The 21,501-nt window shown below is 46.9% G+C and overlaps 1 long non-coding RNA gene across 1 annotated transcript in view; it reads left to right on the top strand.

Moving 5' to 3' along the window:
- Positions 1-484: 484 nt before the first annotated feature.
- Positions 485-21,501, top strand: part of LOC141419229 (uncharacterized) — a 75,315-nt gene continuing 54,298 nt past the window's right edge. Inside the window, exon 1 of the long non-coding RNA XR_012443945.1 lies at positions 485-625. This is a non-coding gene — a long non-coding RNA (uncharacterized lncRNA). The remainder of the gene's footprint in view (positions 626-21,501) is intronic.

Here is a 21,501-nt window from a genome sequence, read left to right as displayed (position 1 = left end):
TCTTTGGGGACGCGGCCCTTAGCTCTCCGCAGCGAGTCCCTGTCGTTCGCTGCTTCTCTTTCTCCGGGCCATTGCGCGCCTGGGGCGCACTTCGGTGCATTGAGACCCGCGCCCTCCGCCCGTCTTCCCCCGGCCCCCGGGAGGAGGCGCTGGTGCCGGAGTCCTCCTTGTGTCCCTCCCAGGAGCCCCCATTCACAAAGCCCCGCTGGGAAGAGGCGCCACACACAAACACCACACACACACACGCACACACACACACACACACACACACACACACACATCACATATCTCGCACTGTTAGAAGGGGAGTTTGATCTTGTCTCGTTGGCGTCTCCCGCCTGAAAGGAAAATCATTTGGGTAAACAGCAAAGCTTCCAGGCTTAACGCCCGCTCCCCCTCCCGCCCCCGCCCCTCCATCCCCTCCCGCCTCTCCCACTCCCCTTCAACCCCACCCGCCACCCGCACTCGGCTCTGCAGCCGGGCCCCGAGCAAGCTCCGCGCGTCCGGGAGGGAGCCCAGGGCTCCCGGGGTTCAAAGGGCCGCAGCCCCAAGGGACTGCCCTCCTGTGGTGCCCCGGGGTGCAGAAGCGGACTGCATGCAGGGCGGTGGGACCCGCTGGGCCACGGTAGGAACCTCACATTTCCCTAAGTAGTTGGTCCCCCGGGGGCGGGCACGAGGGACTTCCAAGCCCGGAGGGATATTTTCGATAACACAGGAGCGCAAGCCAATCTGAAAGCCTCGGGGCTGCTCCACGACCTGGACTGGGCACCCTGGGCCCCACCAGGTCTTCACAGGCGTTTGTTTAGTTGTGTGCACTACGATGAGCGGTAGCCTTGAGTTTGTGCTGGCCACCCTGCCCTCGGTACACCCTTGGGTGATACTAAGTCCTCACCTGCCTCCCAAAGGCCTCGGCGCAGGAAATGCCTTTAATCTAATGTGCAGCGATTTCCCAAGTTTGATTCTTTCTAAAGGAGAGTTCTGCACTTAACTGGCTGTAAACATAATTAATAGTTATTAACATGAAAAAAAAAACCCTTTGTGGTGTTTAAAAGGATAATGGTTTCTCTCGAGTTTATACTCTACAGCTTGGAGGGAACCTTGAAATCTGAAAATACACTGATTAGATTATTAGACCTGATTATATGGTGATTTTCCCCCGTTCTCTAATGCAATTCTTCTCTATGTTCTCTTCCTTTTTCTTTCTCCCAGTCTCAATCTCACTTTAATCCAGGAGTCATTAGCAACACCCTCTGGCTACATGTTTCGCATCAGTGAAACATTGAGACATAGGTGTAATACAAACTCTGCCGCCTTGCACTGCATCTTGTAATAGCAATAAAAATCATTTTTCATCTCCAGGCGTTATTCAGTGGGAGGAAGAAACTAAGAAAACATGAATGTGAGAAGAGGAAGGAGTGGAGGAGAGAGAAATGAAAGGACAAAATGAAGGCAGAGAGGGAGAAGTAAAACATCCCCAGTTTAAAACTCCCCTTCTCCCAACTGCAGACATGTCCATTCAAGCATATTATTTTTGATGATCTCCTATCCTCTGTTTTTTGTCCCTGCTCCTCACTACCATCCCCTAGTGGGTCCCAGGACCCCTTTCTTAGCTGCCTCTTAATTTCCAGGATTTCTCAGCAGCTACCTTTCCTTTCCACAAGTCAGCTCACAGGAGTGTGAGCACACACAGGAAGCCCCAGGATCTCCATGGGCCCGGCTATCCCTCCTCAGCTGGTTGGCCTGAGGGATGCATCTTCAAGTCTTGCTAGGAACTTGCTAGTCTTATGTGGTCTCAGCAATTGTCCCTAGCCTGATGGAAAAACAACAAGCCAGCCAGAAAGCTAACCTGGCTATTTTCCTAGTGAAGCCCTGTAATTTTGACGGGGGAGGAGCACTGGTTTCTGGGAAAAAGAGTACTCGCTCCATTCCCTGACACCCTGGGGGCTCACCCTGCCAACCTAGGGAAGTGTAAAGTTTCAGGAAAGGGGCTTTATGTTAGATTTGCCTAGGTAGGGAAATACAGGGGCTTATACAATACCACTCACTCTATCTCCACCCCACAGTGCCCAGTTCAGCAACTCATTTTATGTGTAGAATTCACTGAACTCCTTTTTTTAAAAAAAAAAACGATATTATACTTATAATCAAAATCACATTCGGTAAGGTTCTATATCCCTTTCAAAACAAAGAAACCACATAAATCTCCACTTGACCACAAGAGAGATACTCCACTTTTGAAAAACCATGTTTAGTGTGGGAAATTAATTTTACTTATAACACCTCTCTCTGGGAGGGTACACTTTGGAAACAAACCGAAGCAAAGTTTCAGCATACCATATAAGTGATATTTTTTTGTACATTTTATAGTCCTGTGGAGGGACTTAGAAGTAAGACAAACATCTTAAGTTACCACCTGGATAAACTAAGGTGAAATGGCCAGTTGCTTCTTGGAGAGAAATGCTGTGACATTTGTCATTCTTGCCGTTGCTACTTTCACTGGCTGATAGGTGTACATGTTGAGGACTGTGTTTTATGGTTATTTTATCAGCAAGGCTGAAAATTGAGAGGAGGCGTTCCCAATGGGCTGGCGACTGGTATGGGATGCCCGACTGACCAGAACGAATGGATTTCGGTGGGAATCATAATTGCGGGGGGAATAACCTCATAGGAACCCGTCTCATAGGAGATATTTGCATTGACCACAGCTGAATGACCCAAAAGACATGGCAGCCCGAACTGGGGCCTCCTAGACACTATGTCTCATTCATTGTATCATTTTTGTGAAAGTAGCATCACAGCTTGAATTTCATGAAATGTACTTATATATGTTCTTCTCTTGCTATTTCCTTCACATTCCAATGAAGCCACCGTGAGATATGTTGGTCACTGGTAATGGTTCTTAACCTGTGGGAAGAAAGCCTGTGAATTTGAGCTTCTTTTAAGGGTCTGAAGAGGGAAAAAGTGCAGGTGACACTCAAGTCGAAGGCTCCAAGGCTCGACCGTGTAATTCCAGTTTCCGAAACGAGGTGGCGCTCCAAGGTACCGCAGCGCGCCGGGGCTTCCCCGCGTTCGCGCAGTGAGGCAGCGGCCACCGAGCCAAGTTAACGCGGAGTTACCAAAGCCTCCGCGTACGGTGCGGGAGCGCTCGGATACGCCTAGGCCGAGCGGCCCACAGGACAGGCGAAGGCCCGAGGTGTACTGCCGAGGAAGGGTAGTGGTGGCTGGAAGCGCGGCCTGGCCGAGGCTAGGGCTTCCTCTGTTACCGCTGCTCCCGGGATCTGCCGAACTCCATCTCCCGCTGGGACCCGAGTGAGCGAGGCCGACGTGCCGGCTGCGGACCCTCGGGCTTGGGGACAGGGTATAGGAGTCAGAGGACCTTTGCCTCCTCACCCATCTGCTCTGGCTCAGGGGACTTCGCTGCTTCTTCTTCTTTTCAATAAAAAGAAAAAAAGAAAGAAAATTAAAAAAAAATACTAAGAGGAAAGAAAATCTGATGCGCTTTGAGCTTTGTCTCCCAAACTAGGCAAATTTCCTGTCCTTTCCCCTTTTCTTTCCTTTCTTTTCCCTTTCTGTAATTTTCCTTTCCTTCGCTTTTTAATTTTTTCTGTTTCCCCCCATTTCTGAGAGAGAGAGAGAGAGAGAGAGAGAGAGAGAGAGAGATTATCATTAGAAAAGCCAGCATTCAACATTGAACAAATGGCAGGAAAATTGAGGAAAAACGATTTCGACTTATTGAGGGGACCTCAGTCCATGAGACTTCGTTTCCACCCCACTTCTGCTTTTCTGGATGCCTGTCCCACAAGTTCTAAGTCAAAGATGACAGGGAGGAAATTCCTCTTACTTTGCCCTCCTAATCTGCTGCCGCGGGGCTCCTTTAAAACCATTTTTGACACAATGATAGAAATAATGTAATAGTCACAACGAGCAGCATTTCCGTCTGGCGTGAATTTCCTCGTGGTTTTGCAGCCCGGTTAGGTGAACAGTAGTAACGCAGGTTCCGGGTTCTTAATATGGGTGCCTCCTTGCAATCGCTGGTTCTGCCGGAATCCCCAAACCCGTGTGCTGTCTGTCCCCTCGGCGGTGGCTTTAGGTACTAGGCCTGGACTCTTCAGGCCCCAGGGAGCTTTGCTTTGCTTTTGCGGTCCCTGGCACCCAGTAGCGGTAGTCATCAACATCGCCTCTCCTTTTAGTGGGTATTTCTGGTCACTTCACCTTCCTTCAAGTTTTGTAGCACAAATGGGTGGATTTTCGGCCCAAATTAGGAGTCTGCAGAAACTCAGAGGGTCAGGTCATTAGGAATGTTAACGCAGCGACCAAAAAATTATAAACATGATCTAACAGTCTCTTTCAATTCATTTCTTCAAGTATTTATTTGAGCTAAGTGATGAAAAGTGACAGTCGTGAAATAGACAGCTTTTAAAAGTAATGAAGTCAGATGAGGCTGTAACCTGTCGATTGCTATAAATCAACTTTGAAAAAGACGAATGAACAATGTTATTTGGGCACCTAACCGCCAACACTTGCTAGCTCTGAGTTCCGCCTGCCAGAGTCATAGAGGTGACTGGTCTCAGGGAGACACTGTGTCTGGAGCGTGACCCTCAGGCGACCAGGAGAACCTGGAATCCCAAAGGTGACATTATGGTTGTGTATGGAGCCTCGTATTTCCATCTAGATGTTGGTTGCTAGTTTGGGCCACTACAGTAATGTGTCCAGGCAGGTGATCTCTTAGCACATTTGGGAATCCAGAGGGCCCACCACTCAGGGGACTGAATGCCACACTATCGCTGCCACACAGCCTATCCAATAAGGGCCAAGTCCTGCAGGACTCCAGGAATCTTACCCCCTGAAAATGGTGGGGGTGGCACAGGGGAGAGAAATGAGCAGACTAAGTTTCCCCGGGGAATCTAAGAGGAAGCTTGGGGTTCCTCCTGACATTGGCCGGCCTTCACCTTGGGATAGGGCTGAAATTTTGGGAGGGTGATGAAGGGTCAGGATTCCGCACCTGCCCCAGTCAAGGGTCTAAAAATCACTTCCGGAAAAGGTGAACTGATAATGTTGTTTTAAAGTTAACTTTATAAGAGCTGTTTGGGAGTTCAGCTCTCCACAACTCCACTTTCAGCCAAAGCAAGACTTGGGAGAAGGGAGGCCCTCTTCCTATTGACTTCTACCCTCCCCACCCATCCCACCCCCCAACTTTGGACATGGAATGTCCTGAATTCAGTCTTAAGCTAGGGAGCCTGTTAGAGCACCGGGCCCTTGGAATCTTCTAGCCTTTTCTCCCAACACTTTTCCCAGTTGGGGGGGGGGTTGGAGAGGACATAGAAAGCACCCTCCCCAATTGCCTCTTAGAGAAATACTAGCAACCTGAAACTTCCTCACAAAGGGGGAGCCTGCTCGAGCGCCAGCAACAGGTCTGGCTGCGCCTTTACTACCGAATCCTCCAAACTTGTCTTCTCCATCCTCGTTTCTGGGGTCCAGAGGGAGGATATTGGATTCCTCCTCGCCCCTTCTCTCCCTTGACCACCCAGAACTACCCACGGAAGTTGGAGACCGGGCTAGATGTCGAATAAACTCCGAGCAAGTGGCTCTAGAAATGGTCTTTGGCTCATACTAGCCCAGCCCGCTGGGCTGGAAGCTAGCACCCAGAGGACCCCCTCTAAAAGATAAAGCTCTGGGGAGAAAAGTGGAGGGAACCACGCCCATCCCAAAGACGCTCTCCAGGGACTCCCCAGCCAGTTGAGTTTTCGGCTCCATTCGTCTCCTAGCCAGAAAAGTCCCTCTTCGTCCGCGCCTCCAGCCTGGGGGCGGGATGCGGACCTCCTGCTGTCACTTCAGGTCCGATTTCCATTCTTTGGGGACACGGGCCGCGGGAAAGGAAGAGCCTACGCCACCACAGGAGCCGACAGCTCCATATGCGCCCAGTCCGCCCTCTGTGTCAGGTGGGGTTGGAGCCCACCGGCCTCAACAGTCCGCAGTGGACAGCTGCTGGGCACTGGCCCGGTTGGACCCAGGACACCAGCTCCCCAGGTTGTGGCCAGAGGGGCAGAGGGAGCCTCCTGGATGGGTCGAGGTTGTTGGTGGTATGGGGTTGGCAACTTTCATTTTCTGGCCGGGAGGAAGGAAACTCATTCGGGGGTCGGGCTGAGACTCCTCCTCCACTCCTCCCCGAGGCAGCCGGGGCTTGACTAGCTACGCGCCTCCGCCCGCCCGAGCGTTTCCATAAATCAGGCCGCTGGCAGGCTGCTAATTAGCTCCGGCCGAAAAGAATGAGAGCTTGGTAGCACACGGTGGGTTGGGGGGTGGGGGCTCAGTAGGTGGGAGATCAGAATTTCCCCTAGAACATCGGGATATTCCTTAGGGCATCTCAGCCACCTCCGCCCAGGCCACCGCAGATCACCTCCGTCCAGCAATGGCCTCCTAACTGGGGCCTCCAGATCACAAGCCTCCCGCACCGTATGCACCCTAGCGTGAGACCTGGCCCGCCCACCCACGCCGAGGCCCACTCTTCCACTCCAGGCGCCAGCCTAGCGTTAATTAACTTCCCATCACCCCGAGCAGAATCCGAAGACTTTCAAAACTCATTCCCAACGTTTCCTACTCATGCTTGAAACCTGCGCTTGGACAAGAGGCAAAAAAAGAGGAGAGTTGTTACCCCAGGATTTGGGGAAAGTAGGACTTCCCCAATGATTGTGTGGATCGAGGATGCTGTAACCCTATCTCTCCTCCCCTAGGAAAAGGCAAGCCGGTCAATCAGGATTAGAAATAACAGTAAAGATGGATTATTGATTTCCATGTAAATTGCAGAGAACTCAGCGAGTGAGAGCGACTTCTGTTTATTTTCTCTTTTCCTCCCCCACCCTTCTTCTAGCCCGCGGGGCTCAGTGCCCCTCCCAACCCTTCCCGCCCTCCGCCGGGAAGAGACTCTGAGATGACATCACCGCGGAGACCCGCGGCCTCCTCGCCCCCAGCCCCAGGACCTCAGAGCGGAGATTGACAGGTGTCTCTCGCAAGGACAATGCCTTCCAGGTGTCACCGTCACAGTCCCATCCCTCCTAAGCCGCCCTCTTGGCCCCTTTTCCTTCCAACACTCCCCCCCCCGCCCCCCCCCCCCACTTTTCTCCTCTGGGGGAAGCTCGCTCATACCCCGCCCTCCAAACTCGGAGCTCTACGCTTCTGGGCATTGGGCCTCGGGGCCAGAGATGCAGGCAGGGAGTCGGCACTGGGGGCAGTGGTGGCGGGGACTCCGCCTGTGTCTGCCACGAGGTCGCTCCGAAATGCCAAAAGCTCCGGTGAGAGTTCAGGCGGAGGAGCTCGGGAATAGGCAAAGAGGGAACACGCGTGTATTTTAAAGGGACCAGGTCCCTGGACGTTCCTGTCCCTGTCTCTGCTCTCTATCCCTCTTCCCAGCCCTCCACACACACACATAATATAACAGACGCGCAGATAATCCTGCCATCTGGCAAATCCCAAATTTGGCGACCAAGCTCGGAAAGCAACAGCGAAGTCTAATCCCGGGAGTAGGTGACTGGTCCTGCCCGACTCCCCAGAGCTGGGGCAAGGGTGATGTGCTCCGTCCGCATGTGCCCCTACCTCTGTAGGATTCCTGCCCTCACCCGATAGTTTGTGGGTGTTCTCCCTCTTACACTCCTCCCCACTCCGAGTAGCCATTCTAGAGGTCCAGAATAGGGAAGGTGTAATTGTGGGGCATCCACCCCATTTTCCACCAGTACAGCATCAATGAGCTAAAACCCAAATTCGGCTTCATTATGTACAACCAAATGTAATTTATAGCTGGGCGGCCTGTCGGCGGCGATTTAGATCATTTGGTGATAAGGATCACACTTATTAGATTTCTTCAAAGCCGATGGGGGTTTTCTATCCCTTTTTTAAAGGAGGGCATTTGTGCTAAATTGTCCAGTGCTGGTGTGATAACTGTCAAAAGTTTGACATCAAAGGAGCTAATATTATTCAGTTACCAGAGAAGCTGTCTGTCTAAATAAGAATATCTTAATTACTGCATCACAAAGGTAGAAAAGGGGTCGAATCTGAAAAGGGGAGAAGTATTCAGCCGCTCCTTTTGAAGCGCTATCTATATTAGACCCATGCTCGCTCTTAATCAGGCCTAGTCCGATTTCCTTTCCTCTCTCTGTCGGTCCTCTGAACTTTATAACTATATGTAAACACGTTGTCTGAGGGGACATAATCTTCTCGGGTTCTTATTAGAAGAAATTTCCATCTTCACCCGTTCTAGATTAGGCAGTGGAGTCCGCTCCTTCAATGAAGGGACTAAGGTTTCGTGGACAATAATGTGGCAATTGTTGATGGTTTGTGACCCATAAAATGTGGAGGTGACTGTTCTGGTTTTGGTATGTAATTATGCAAAACACTTTCCATAAAGACTTGCCATTCGATCTAATGGCAGTCCCTGCGGTCTATTTCAAAAAGGGAGGGTCTATGTACAGAGAGAGAAAAGTAACATTTGTTTTAACACAGGTTTTTACGGGGGGGGGGGTGGTGGATGTATAAATACAAACACATCCTACCGCTGCCCAATGTATTTTTCCAGTCAAATTAAAATAATTACGAGGGGGTTTAATAAGTTAATCACGGCAACACGAACCATCCAAACACGTTGGGGGAAGGGGGTCATTCATTCTACCTCCGGACTTGGGACCCGTACTTGAGAGTGGCGACTCACCTCTGGGATCAGCAGGAGAGGTGTAAGGTCTCAGTCCCAACTAAGTACGCCTGAGTGAATCACTGGGCTCTAAAGAAGAAGTCTAGGGCTGAGATTGGGGGAGGGGTGGGCAACTTCTCTACCCCAGTGCCTTGTGGGTGAAATATTTGGCAGAGGACATTTTTACAAAACAGCCAAGAAGTGTTCCACATCCCATTTCTTTCTAGTGTATTCAAACCCCCATGAATTCCAGGGCAAGAATAGATGTCAGACTTATGTCTGTGGAAAATCTAAACCAGTCCCCACGCTCAGAGACACCAGTGGCAGGCAAGGAATGCTTGGAGCAACTACAGCTGCTCCTAGCACCTGCGCAGACAACCTGAGATTTGGTTTGGATTTTAATAATAATAATAATAATAACAATATCTAAAAGGCCTGAAGGATGGGAGGTTCATCACAGGTCCACAGCCAGCATGGGCTCCTGACTAAAAGGCAAGTGTTTTACTGGTACCCCACTGACCCTCACTCACCCCACCTATAGACGTGCCCCCCACACCTAGATGTGCTATGTGTTGAGCTGTGTGTCCTTGCTGCCCGCTTCACTGAGATGTTGCTGTGTGAGACTCCCAGATGTCAGCGACAGGAGATTTTTCAAGGGGGAAATGATGATTAAAAGAGAATCATCTAAATATCAAAGTGACACATGGGGAGACCTGGAAAAATATTTAAGCTAATGAAAAGCAAATAAAGAAGCAGGCACTTAGGCTGGGAAATTAAATATTATGTTTAAGATGGTGCTTTTGTGCAGGCTTGAAGATTTTCGATTCATGTACACATAATAAACACTCAGGTTTGTCATCTGGAGGTGCAAATCTGAAAGATATTCCAACAAATGAAGTGCTGGCAGAGAGAGGAATAAAGAGATCGGTGCCTGTCAGGGGTCAGGCAGCCTGAGATTGCTTCTAGAGATCTTTTGAAAATTTCACACGATTGAAGGCTTAGGGGCTTCACTGCGTTCGCATTTCAAACTCAGATCAGTGGGATCACAATCAAAAATAGAGGTCTGAAAAATTTTGATGCAAAGATGGCCACAGGCTGCAGGGCTTCTCTCACTAGCTTGCTCTCTCTTTTTTTCTTTCCTAGACAGATACCCTGACATGGCTGTGATCCTGTGGATGACAGAGTTGTCAGAAAAGAAAGAGAAAATTGCATCTTGTCTCGTAACTTCCTTTCAGTCAAAAGGAATTTAGTGTCTTATTTCCAATAAAGGAAGGGGGGGAGATCTTTCATTTCTAACCATCATAGTAAGCTCAAAAGAGTTTGGGATTTCCTAATTAATGATCTACTCCTAGACTCTTAAGTTTGACGCTTCTCTATCCATATTTGGATGATTTCTTATTCATTTTATACTCTGGTATTATCTTGAAAATTCATCCTACAATTTCTCACCACTGTCAATTATTGCATATTCAGGAGTATAAACATGATTACATGAGCAAACTTCAGTATATGTGTCTGTGTGTGTGTGTATGCATACATACATACATACATACATACATACATACAACTTTAAACCTCCAAACTTGAGATTGGCCTGTCTGTCTTATATTTTGTGGAGTAAATGCTCACTCATAATTTGACCCCCTCCCCAAGATGTCTTGAAAAAAACAATCGTTTCTGTGATTGATCCACCAGTGTATGTGTGTGGGGGGCACGAAGAGGGGATTTTCTGAGATAGAACAAACTAAAACTCTAAAATGGGACCAGAATCAAAGAGGCAAAAGAGTTGGCTAGACAGCCAGTGGGACCTACTAGATAACAAGAAGTAATAGCAAATAAGCAGTGAATCATTTAAAAAAAAGCTACATTTAGTTTGACAAACTTTAGGAAAAACAGGGGAAAGGGACTGATTTAGCATCATTTTGCCAGTTTTATTTTTTCCTTGATTATCTTAGACAAGTGAGCAAGGTATTTTTATGAATAATCTGAATTATACTTGAGTTTCATTAACTCTAAACCCAAGATGAGCCAATATTTGATTTTGGAGAACTTCCCTTAAGTGCACATATCGGGATACCACTGTTGAGGAGCCCCCTCCCCGCAATCAGGGAAGAGAAAACCTGTATAAAAAAAGTTTCCTATTTTCTGAATGTGTGTTGTTTCACAGGTGGGAAGGAAAAAAGTGTAAGAGTTACTCTGACTGGTTTTATCAGTTCAAATCTTGGAAAACGCTAGCGTCTGTAGTCCCCAGGAATCCTCTGCGGACACTCCAGACTTGAGGCACACAGACAGCACCTCGCAGGCCGCCTGGTCATGGCCGTGATGGCTGGACAGGCACCCGATGCCGCAGCTTGCCAGTGCCAGGCTTAGGAGGAGAACTTGGCTGCTGGCTCAGGTTTTGGTGACTAAATGAGGGTGGAGAGGAGTAGAGTGTGAGTGTCTTTCAAGTTCACATCCAAAGCCCTTCTAGACACCCAACTTGCCAATTCTGGCCAGAGAACTTCTCACCCTGGAAGTTTTGGAGACAAGGGTCGATGTCTGCTGGGCTGTCGCCACACGCAAATCTACTTCTCCAAATATTTCTTTCCAGGTTCACAGTGAAGGAATAGAGAACAGTTCTAACTTTAAAACACTTGAGCAGACAGAGACGCAAATGAGGGGAACCTTCGCTTCTGAGAAGGACCACCTACAGGGCTCTCAATTTCTCTCCTTCTGTCTCCCACGAAGGATCGAGGTACCCGACTGGGCTTTAAAAGTGGGGTTTTGTGCAGTGAATACTATGGGACCAGTCATGGTAACCAGTAATAATAGTGCTCAGAAAAAGGGCAGGCTGGATGAGCGCTTGGAAGCGGGGAGAAGTAAGAAGGTACACTAGGCTGAATGGGGACTGTGCCGCCTCCGAGCAGAAGCGACCTGGCTCCAATAGGGAGGCCGCACCGGGTTTCTGCTGATCAACGCCACCGCTGGCTGGCGTAGCGCCCGGGATCTCTCCAGAATCAGGCCGGAGAGAGATTCAAGTCTCCTCTGCTGGAATGTGGGAGGTCTTGGGGCAGGGGCAATTTCTTTTGCAGAATTCCGAGCTGGCGGGAGCCTCAGTTTAAAAAAAAAAAAAAGCCTCAAAGAAGAGGTCTAGAGGACAGTCTGTCCACAAAGCCGGGGTTTTCTCCGGATGAGAGGTGAGGTCCACGCAACTTGGGTCCAGCTAGGGACTGGCGCAGGATGTCTCTTGGCAACTTCTTAGCCAGGGGCGGGGAGGAAGGCGGCGACCCCAGATCACAGGCTGCAGGCGACCGCCGGTGATAGTTACAGATCTTCCCTTCTTACCATCATCAGCCCTGGGAGCCAAGCACACGCGAGTAACCTTTTTCTCACTGTCCCATTCTCTCCTTACCAAAAAACAAAACAACAACAAAAAAAAAAAGCAAAAAAAAAAAAAAAAGTCAGAACTCAGCAGAGGATCGCATACAGGAGGTGAGAAGTTTGTCCCAGTTGGAGATGAAAAGGCGCTTTTAGATTTTAAAGCAAACAAAGCCTGTGGTCGCGCACCGGCTAGAGGTCCCCGGTGCCTCTGGGACGCAGCGGGCCAGGAACGCAGCATAGCGCTCAAGGCAAATCAGGGGCCAAACCCCAGGCTTGGCCTCCTCACGCTTCTGTCTGGTGACTCGGAATCGGGAGGCCGCAAGTGCTCACCCCGCTCTTCATAAGCTGACTGCGGGAGGGCGAGGCGCAACCAGTAGCCCGAAAGGCGCAAGTGGAGAACTACGGGCGGCTGAGGCTGTACAGCGGCTGCATCCCAACCGCTGCTTTCTCCTGGAGTCAACCCCTAAAAGCATTCGGGGACCTAGCTGAGTGCTGGGTGAGAAGCGACCTCCTAAAGCATCTTCCAGCTCCATCATCCCTACCGCGCCGTTTTCCAGCGCTGATAAACCTCCTTCCACTGCAGGGAGTGGTCTGTCCCGTAAAACAGGAAGAACGTTCGAGGACACCCCTGTGGTCATCTTGACCTTTCTAAAATGTTGCTTAAAAATATAATGAACCTCAAAACTTCAGAGACTTTTCTTCTCATTTTGCTATGACACCCACTAAATAAAATCCTCTTTCAAGCTATCTTCACTCTAACTTCAAAGAAGCGAATGTTAATTTTATCTTTTATTTAAATGATTGCCAAGGCTGACTTGTGAGCGGATCTCCTCCTTCCCCCACCTCTCCCTCCGATTTTAACCTACTCAGTTGTCTCTAGAAAGTGAGCAGCTCCCCTCCCCTACACTTTCTTCATTATAGTTGGTATTAACTTCTTGGATACTATTTAAAGTGTAGCATGAAATGCATGACATGACTCGCGGGTTTGGTGTGTCAATTACCTCCAATGGTCTCGGAGTGTATACTCATCAGTAGCAAACCTGAACTTTCCTCGGATGTCTGCAGGGCATGCATCTGGGATTTAGTGGGTCGGCTTCTTGGTAGGACTCTCTCTACTAAGTGCAAAAGTGGACAGTTGGGAGATAGGTACAGCCAGATGATCACAACCTCAGGCAACTTTGCCACTAGGGAATAGGGCTCTGTTCTTTGGAGTGGCAAGGAAGGAAATGCAAGAAATTTTAGACAAACTTTTTGATGCCACATTCACTTTTTCGGATCTCTTGCCAATTTCTCAGTGTGTTTCTGTCCAGATAGACTAAGCTCTTTGGAGTTAATTAACCTGTGGTCTGATATAGAGTGAAGAAAAGACACAAAGGGAGGAATCAGAAGGAGGGCAGAAAATAAAAGTAACTTGCTTCTACTGGGATTCCTTTACACCGGTTGGTCACAGTTAGTTACTGACTTTCCAGCTGCGAGGAAGTTGTGCTCCATTTACTGTAATTGAATTGCTGTTATAACACCTTTCAGGGACACAGCAATGAGTTTCAAAAAATGTTGCGTTTGAGGCCTGAGGCTGCCTATACTCCTGCTGGCACCGCCAGCCACCCACCAGGCAGAGTTGTCCCATGAGGATGGGGACATCTCTTGGCAAATCCCAGGCAGCACCCAAGAATCCTGGTCCCAGGACAGTTCATGCTGGACAGTGGGCATCCCAGCCTTGCTGATCCTCTAAGGATGCTGGAAACTCTGAATGGGCCATAATCTAAAATTAATCCTGAATAAGTGCCGGGAGTAGGATCTGGAACTGCAGAGACAGGGAAAAATAATTATTTTGGTAGGGGCTAAACTCTGTACCCAGAAGGTCTTTGCCTTTACTTTTCCATTTGATTGAGCTCTTTGGAGCTGCCTGCTGCTTCAAGGGTTAGTGTAGAGCATGGTCCTGTCCTCCCCTTGCCCTGCAGTCTTGGTGCCCCTTTGGAAATCTATACTCTCCCTGAGGAAATAAAGTTTTCTGCTGCATGGATAGGAGCCAGCAGTTGAGCTCCCCACTGAGATTCTAACATGGTTCTCCTCTTTCCTGCTCACCAGATCTACCTTCTAGCCTCAGGTTTTCACTTCCTGAGCCGGGGAGCCACCAGAGTTTTGGGAGCCACCAGAGTCTGCCACCTTCCTCCCAGTCCTAGACCCTGGTCTCTTTTCTCAGTCTGTAGCATCTTTTCTAACTTTTCCCACCCTTCCTCATTTATTCCTTACTCCCCCCCCCAGCAGTGTCCATGCTTTGACACAAGGGACAAATCCCTTTTTTTGTTTTTCCATTTCTTACTCACTGACTGCTCCTACATGTTTTCCACAGAGTTTTCTAGGCACAAAGCACAATTTAGACTGTGCGCTTTTTAGACATTAGCCCCTAATGTGGCCTCATCATCTTCCTGTTTTTAGCTTTGCCTTTGGCATGATGGTCAGGAGAGCAGCAGGTTGCAAAAAGTGGCTGCATGTGTTTGTGTGTGTGTGTGTGTGTGTGTGTGTGAGAGAGAGAGAGAGAGAGAGAGAGAGAGAGAGAGAGAGAGAGAGAGAGATTTCTTTACCCTACTGCTCCAATAGGAACCCTGTGTCTGGCTTAAAGAGTTTCCTAGGAAAAGCAAGGACTGGAGCCTGGAGTGTGCTTCACTGTCTCTCTGAGGGTGTCCAGAGTGTGGGTAGGACTAGCAAACTAAGCCACAAGGGGACAAACATACCTGATCAGCTTCAGTCAGCAGGTCAGACCAAGGCTGAGACTTTTTCACCCTCCAAGACCCCAGGTGTCCGTGTCTGGCTAGGTGTGGCATAGAAATAAGTGTGTCCCAGTAGTCCTTTTTGCGGGGAGGGAATTGGTGCTATCACCAGAGGGTACAACAGGGGAGAAGAAACATGCATGGGCTGAGCGATGAAAGCAATACTAGTGCGGCAAGTTCAGGAAAGCGATTGCATTCATCACACTCCAATACTTCTTCATTAGATCTGCTCTTTTCTGGGAAAGGTTTGGCTTTATTTGGGGCTTACTAGACACAAGGTCTTCAGAATCAAAAAGCCCATTGCTCCTGAAGGCATCTAGCAACGTGAGGGCGTGCTCTTTAGGCCTGAGAGCAGGGGCATATGCTGCACTCTCCCTCAGCTGCCTACATTTACTTTTCTTTCCTGGCCTGGAGATAGGGGCGGGGAGTGGGGAATTCTCTGTCTCTTGGGACTCCTGAGGAGGAAAAGCTGTTTGAGGTGGGATTGAGGAGGGCTTTGACTTTGATGAGGCGACCTGGGGTTGTGGTGGGGGTGGATTGCTTTGCTAAGAACAGGAAAACAAAACAAAACGGGTGTCTACTCCTCTGGACCTAGTTTTCTCTGCAGAGACGCGCCTCTTGGCATCCTCAAGACCTGACAGGCCGGCGCCTGCCTCTCTTTGCTTCGTAGTGAGTGCTGGGAGGCACCAGAGGGAGAAAGGGCTTCAGAGCTTGTTAAGGAGCACAGGGCAAAACCTCCTTCTGCTTGCCCTGGGTCAATAGCAAGGCGGGTCTGGCAGATCGAAGACTCCCTGCGCAATGCACAGCAGCCAAGCCTAGGCTTCAGGACCAGGCTCTTGCCTCACGGTGCGGCTACATCTCTGCTCCCCAAGTCCTGATGGAATCTATACTTGCAGTTTTCACTTTCCCAGTTCTACACTTTGTTCTGCAGCGATCTTCGCCGTGTATTCACCTTTGCGAACAAAGTTGATTGCTGACAGCTACAAAAATTCCTTTGGAAAAAAAGACAGAGAAAAACAGAAACAAGAAGTGCTGACTTGATGCACATGCCTGGCTGCAGCTAAGCCTCTAACCTGCGTTCTGTCTTTACTGTCCACACCACACTCCCACGACATAAATACTACTCCTGTCTCTTTTTTGCTGCTGGGGAAATTGAAGCTCAGGGAGGTAAGAAGCCCTAACAAATTTAACCAGTTAGAAGCAAAGTAGGCCTCAATGGAAACAGGTGGTCTCTTTCAGCAGCAGCTAGCTCTGGTTCCAGACTAGATTCAGGAGAGAATTAGGTTCACTTGCAGCGGTAAGGTAACTGAAACATCACACTGGGGACCAAACAGTAGAACAGTACCCACTCCTGGGGAGCTGTCCTAGCCTGCAAGGAGACAGCCAGCTATTTCCTTACCATCATCAGCACCTTTACTGCTCAGCTGGGAGGCAGTAGACAGGTGGGCCAGGACTTACTCCATGGTGCTGTCTGCTGTTCCCAGGACTGGTCAGTGTGCTGTGTCTTCCCTCTTTTAGGGATGAACTAGGGGTCCTAGCTGTTCTCTTGGACCCTGCTCAAGAAGTGCAGGATAATTATTACTTGTAAGAGTCCATTGGAACACTCATACTTCTAAGAAGAGAAGAGAGAAGAATAAAAACCATGGTGCATCTCTAGTAGGAATTATTCGTGGCAGATGAAGGCAGGTGAGAAAATGGCAAGCAGTGATTTTCAATATCAAAACAAATAATCACCTTCCAAATACTCCAACATGCTTCCAGTTGTGATGGGGAGAGACCCTGACCTAGACGCACAGGAGAATTTTCCTTGTTCCTTTGGAATTATTTATAATTCCAAATTACACATGGAGCACCATCAAAATGTTCTCAGAGCAGACCCTGTCAGTCATTGTTAATGGAGAATCAATGGCAAAGGGTACATCTTCCCACTTTTCCTTTTAATCAACTTCTATTCTCTTTCTCCAGTAGTTTTGAGAGGCATTAATTACTTTTAAACTGATTTTGTTTATCAGTTAGGGAAGCAGATGTCTTGAGGGTAACTGTAGCAGATTTCTGTAAGTAACAATGACAGAAAACCATTAATTATCCCATCAAATTGGTGTGAATACTTTTGGACCTAACTTTTTGTCTTCTCCTTGTTTTGGTTTTTCTCTTTTCAACTTTTTCCATGAGTGTGGTTTCTTACACTAAGGAGGTCCATATTCAGTGAATTTAAGAAAATATTCTTAAACACACACACACACACACACATCTCACATAACAGAGGCTATGGTTGTCCTGACATTAGTGATGTAGACCAAAGCAAAGCAATTGGAAGCAATAGGACAGTGTAAGGATACTTTCTGCTGTATGCTATTACTTCTAAGATAAGGTCCTGTCAGACTGGAGGTGTGGTCCATATAGGAGAGGTCCTGCAAGCCAAGGCTCTGAGTTCAAACCCCAGTACTGACCCGTGGTGTTGTTTGTTAGTTCTTCTCTGAAGAACATCTTAGCTCTGTGATCCAGGTACCTTCCTACCTTATCTATTTGTCATTTTTAAAACAACTTTTGCAGTAGCATGTGATGAAATGAGTTGTATTATCTCCATTTTATACATGTAGGCACAGTGGTGTTAAGTAAATGTCTAAGGTGATACATAGCTAGGCAGAGGCAAAGACAAGGTTTGGAAGAAGGCCATGGGATCACAAAGTTTCTGCATATAAAGTCAGTATCACAATATTTTCCACTTTGATCAAGTTGAGTGGAAACTTATTTATGGAAACATTTTTTGTTATATATATATATTTGTGGAGATGAGTTTTTTGTGGAGATATGGGGAATGTGAAGATAGCTGTGTTCTTTCCCCCAGTTGCCTCAATTTTCCACTCCATGTTCAAAATTTCCACTTTTTTAAGGGATCTGAATGGGTTTCTCACCTTAGTTGTAATACCATCTGCATAGGTCTTTACAAACATTCAGAAGGTTGCCTGTAATTATTTCCTGCTTCATTATCTGCTTAGGGTTATTTTTTCCTCAGTGAGAATGGTCTTTTCTTGTTCTTCATGGGCAGAGTGCTATAGTACTTAGGGTCCATGCTGGGAAAGGATGTTTGGTGAACACAACTTGCAGAAATATCAAAATATTAGGGAATATCTGGGAAGCCAGGTCAAGGTTCTACCATGGCCCACTGATGTATATTAAAATTTCATACCATGATTTACCAAGTTAGGATAGCTCCAACTTTCTCTGCTTATCCTCTTCATCTGGCCAGTGGGGACACTGGAAGCAAACTGAAAGTGCATATTCAACCAAATAAAAGGGAAAAACCAAAGCAAATCAGTGATTCAGAATCAAATTTGGTGGCTGGATACAAGCTAAAGTTACATTTCCATGAAGCTAAGCATTTAATAGTTCTAAGGTTCTAACGAAAGAAAAATCAGTGCACCTAGTTATCATCTTATTGATTCAAAATGATACCCTAAGAGACAGTATTGGAATCTTTAACTTGCAGGAAAGAGCTCCCCTGTGTGTTATTCATCTGACTGAACATAGTCTGCATCAGCCTGAACTAGAAGAATATTAACAGTCAAGATCCTATTTTGAATTTAGAGCTTTCTAAGCTGGGAAATGTATAATCAGATGTGTGAAGGAGGCAGGATAATTTAGATTGTGATTGGGACTGTGCATGTGAGTGGGCAGTTTGGAGAATGCAGGAATCTAGCAGAACAGGGATGAGTAGTCATTTTATATCTATTCACAGAAGCATTCTCATTTGTGCATTTGTTTAATATCTACTTACTACATTAGTAGTAGGTATCCAGTATGGCACAAGGCACCTGTGAATACAAAATTAATGCCACACTCCTTGCCTTCAAAGTTGTTAGGGTAGTGAGGAGAGGCAAGAAAGCATGACATTATAACACACTTTGATCACTGATATTGAGAGCTTTGGAAAATTGAAAATGAGAACAATTCTTTCTGCTACAGATGAGACTTCATGGTAGAGGGACTTTTTGCATGGAACTCATAAGATGTGTGTGGTAGGGGCAGAATAAGGGTAAAGACGAGAGAGAGAGAGAGAGAGAGAGAGAGAGAGAGAGAGAGAGAGAGAAAGAGAGAGAGAGAGAGAAGAATTCCACTTGTAGGAAGCACAGACCAGAGGTGAGGAGGTCAGTCTATGTTCTTATTCCTCTGTGGGACAATCAAGATCATTTCTTTGGATTATTGGGATTTGGTAAAGAGGCTGTTGTTTCCTGCAAAGTTTTTGATTACAGTGTGTCATCTCCTCTGTCATTTTCAGAGGGGAGAGGAGTTAAAATGTTTTCCATGGAGTTGGAGGTTTGGTATTTTTTTGTAGTCAGATTTAGATTGGATAAATTCAGTACCTTGTGTCTTGGGCATTTACCTGCAGATTTAAGGCAGAAAGGACACCAAAAAAGTCAATAAGTTTGTGAAAACACCAGAGGAGATTTGTACATATAGAGCTATGGCCCAAAATATTCCTGCCAGCATGTATTGCTAACTTTGCATGTATGCCAAAAGTATTGTCACCTTTGGCTTCCTCTTTGGTGCTTGTGTCTCCACCAGAACAGATGAAACACACTGTTTTGGTTTGTTCTCAATGGGTCTCTTTCTCCCTCGGGGCTGGAAGCTTCTTGGGGGCTAAAAGTCTGGCTGATTCACTTATGTTCCCAGATCCTGGCACTGTGCCAGGCTCATAATTAAATCTAAGTACATTCTGAGTGAGTGAATGAATGATACAAGTTTAAGAATATAGGTTTTTAATTTGTGTTAATGATGGCTGGAACATCTGAATATCTTTTTATGTTTGTCATTTGCAGGTTTTAATTATGATTGCATAGAGTAGAAATTGTCAAATGGTTCTTATTTATGGTGGGACCAACCTGGTGGAGCAAAAGAGCCTGAGGAGTACTGATATAAAACTGTGCACTTGGCCTTGATCTTGGAGACACTTCCCATGAGCTAAAATGTTAAAATGACTGACTGAGAAGGTTCAAATTAATGATTTGCTGTTTTATTCCCTGCTTAGTTTGATGATAAGGCTAAACAATGATCCTTTCACTGGCCTTTCTACCATTCAGAGCCATGGTAAAATCTCACAGGACTAAACCTTCATTTTATATGTTTTTGATGTATATATGCCATTTCATGTATAGTCTGAGCATTTGTTAAGATACTTAGTTATAGGCTAGGCAGAGTAGCTTACCCATGTAATCCTAGCTACCTAGAAGGTGGAGATTAGGAAAATCAAGGTTCGAGGCCAGTCTGGGAAAAAAAGGTATTGAGACTTCATCTCAGCAAACAAGCTGGGCATGGGGTAACTGCTTGGGTAGGAAGAGCACAGTCCAAGGTTACCCCCTGACAAAAAAAAACCCATGTGACCTTATCCAAAAAATAACTAAAGTAGAAAGGGCTGGGAACATGGCTCAAGAATGCCAGCTTAGAAAGCCTGAGGTCCTGAGTTCAAACCCCAGTACTGCCCCCCTCAAAAAACCCCTTTCTTAGTTGGACTAAGGAGTGGGTGAAGAAGACAATATCTTCTTTATGCCATGATGTCCATTATAACTTTTGGTTAATCTGGGAATGGCAATATCCTGGATTCTTAAAAGTGAGAGTCCCAGGGAAAGCACAAGACCCATGCAGACAAAGGGATTCATCGATGAAGTTTTAACACTTTTTTTACATCACTACTCTGTAGTAACATTTTCCAACAGGCACCAATTACATCTTGGAAACAAGTATGAAGAAAACATAATGAGCTCCCTCTGAATTCTACCTTATGTTTTAGTCACGATACTGGCTCCCTGGCTTGGAGTAATTTCAAATACCCACTGCCTCAGTAGCAAGACGTCTTCTCATTCTTCTTTTCTAAATCCATTCTTCCTTAAAAAAATCCCTCCTACTATCTTATTTCTCATGTGAAATTTCTCTTTTAAGAATTCAAATTGCAAAGGAATTCATAGACAAAATAGAATATATTTTTAAACATTACATTTACTGGTGTTCACGGTTCTAGGGAGCAGTCAAAACTTCCAGTAAAGAAGTGTATAGCTTTTGTTTGCTTTGAGCTGAAAAGGTCATGTTAGCTTTAATAATCATCTTGAAGTTGTTGGTATCCAGACAACTGAGGAACTGTACAAATATCTAGCCCCTGACACATGACTCAAAGACAGGCAAAAGATTGAAAGCTATGGACCTCTGTTGGCAAGGACAAGATCAAACGCTCTTATTAACAATATTGAAATATGATTCTAGAGAGCCTATTTAGATGAAATTGGATGACACAAGTGCCAAACACAGGAAATCAAGCTTTAGATCCCTTGTCCACTCATCTGCATTCTGGTGGCTATGTGCAGAGTGTACAACATGGATCAACTTATTTTTATGATTCTAATATGAACCTGCTGTAGTTTGTATCTTGGATGCCTTCAAAAGGCTTATGTGATAAAAACTTGGTCACCAAGGTGGTGCTATTTGAGTGGTGGAAGCTTTAAAAGGTGAGGCTTAGTGGGAAATCTTAGGTCATTGAGATTACGCCTTTGCGTGGGAGTGTCAGGCCCCAGGTCCTTTTTGGCCCTCTTTTCCTTTCAGGCATGAGATTTTGCTTCAACACATGCTCCCACCATGATGTACTATCTTGCTACAGGCCCAAAGCAACTGGCCCAACCTGTCACAGGCTGGAACATCCAAAAC

This window comes from Castor canadensis, chromosome 19 (genome assembly GCF_047511655.1).
Source record: "Castor canadensis chromosome 19, mCasCan1.hap1v2, whole genome shotgun sequence".
Classification (NCBI taxonomy): domain Eukaryota; kingdom Metazoa; phylum Chordata; class Mammalia; order Rodentia; family Castoridae; genus Castor; species Castor canadensis.
Note: the sequence above shows the minus strand (reverse complement) of the source record. Positions and strands in the feature narration are given on the sequence as shown.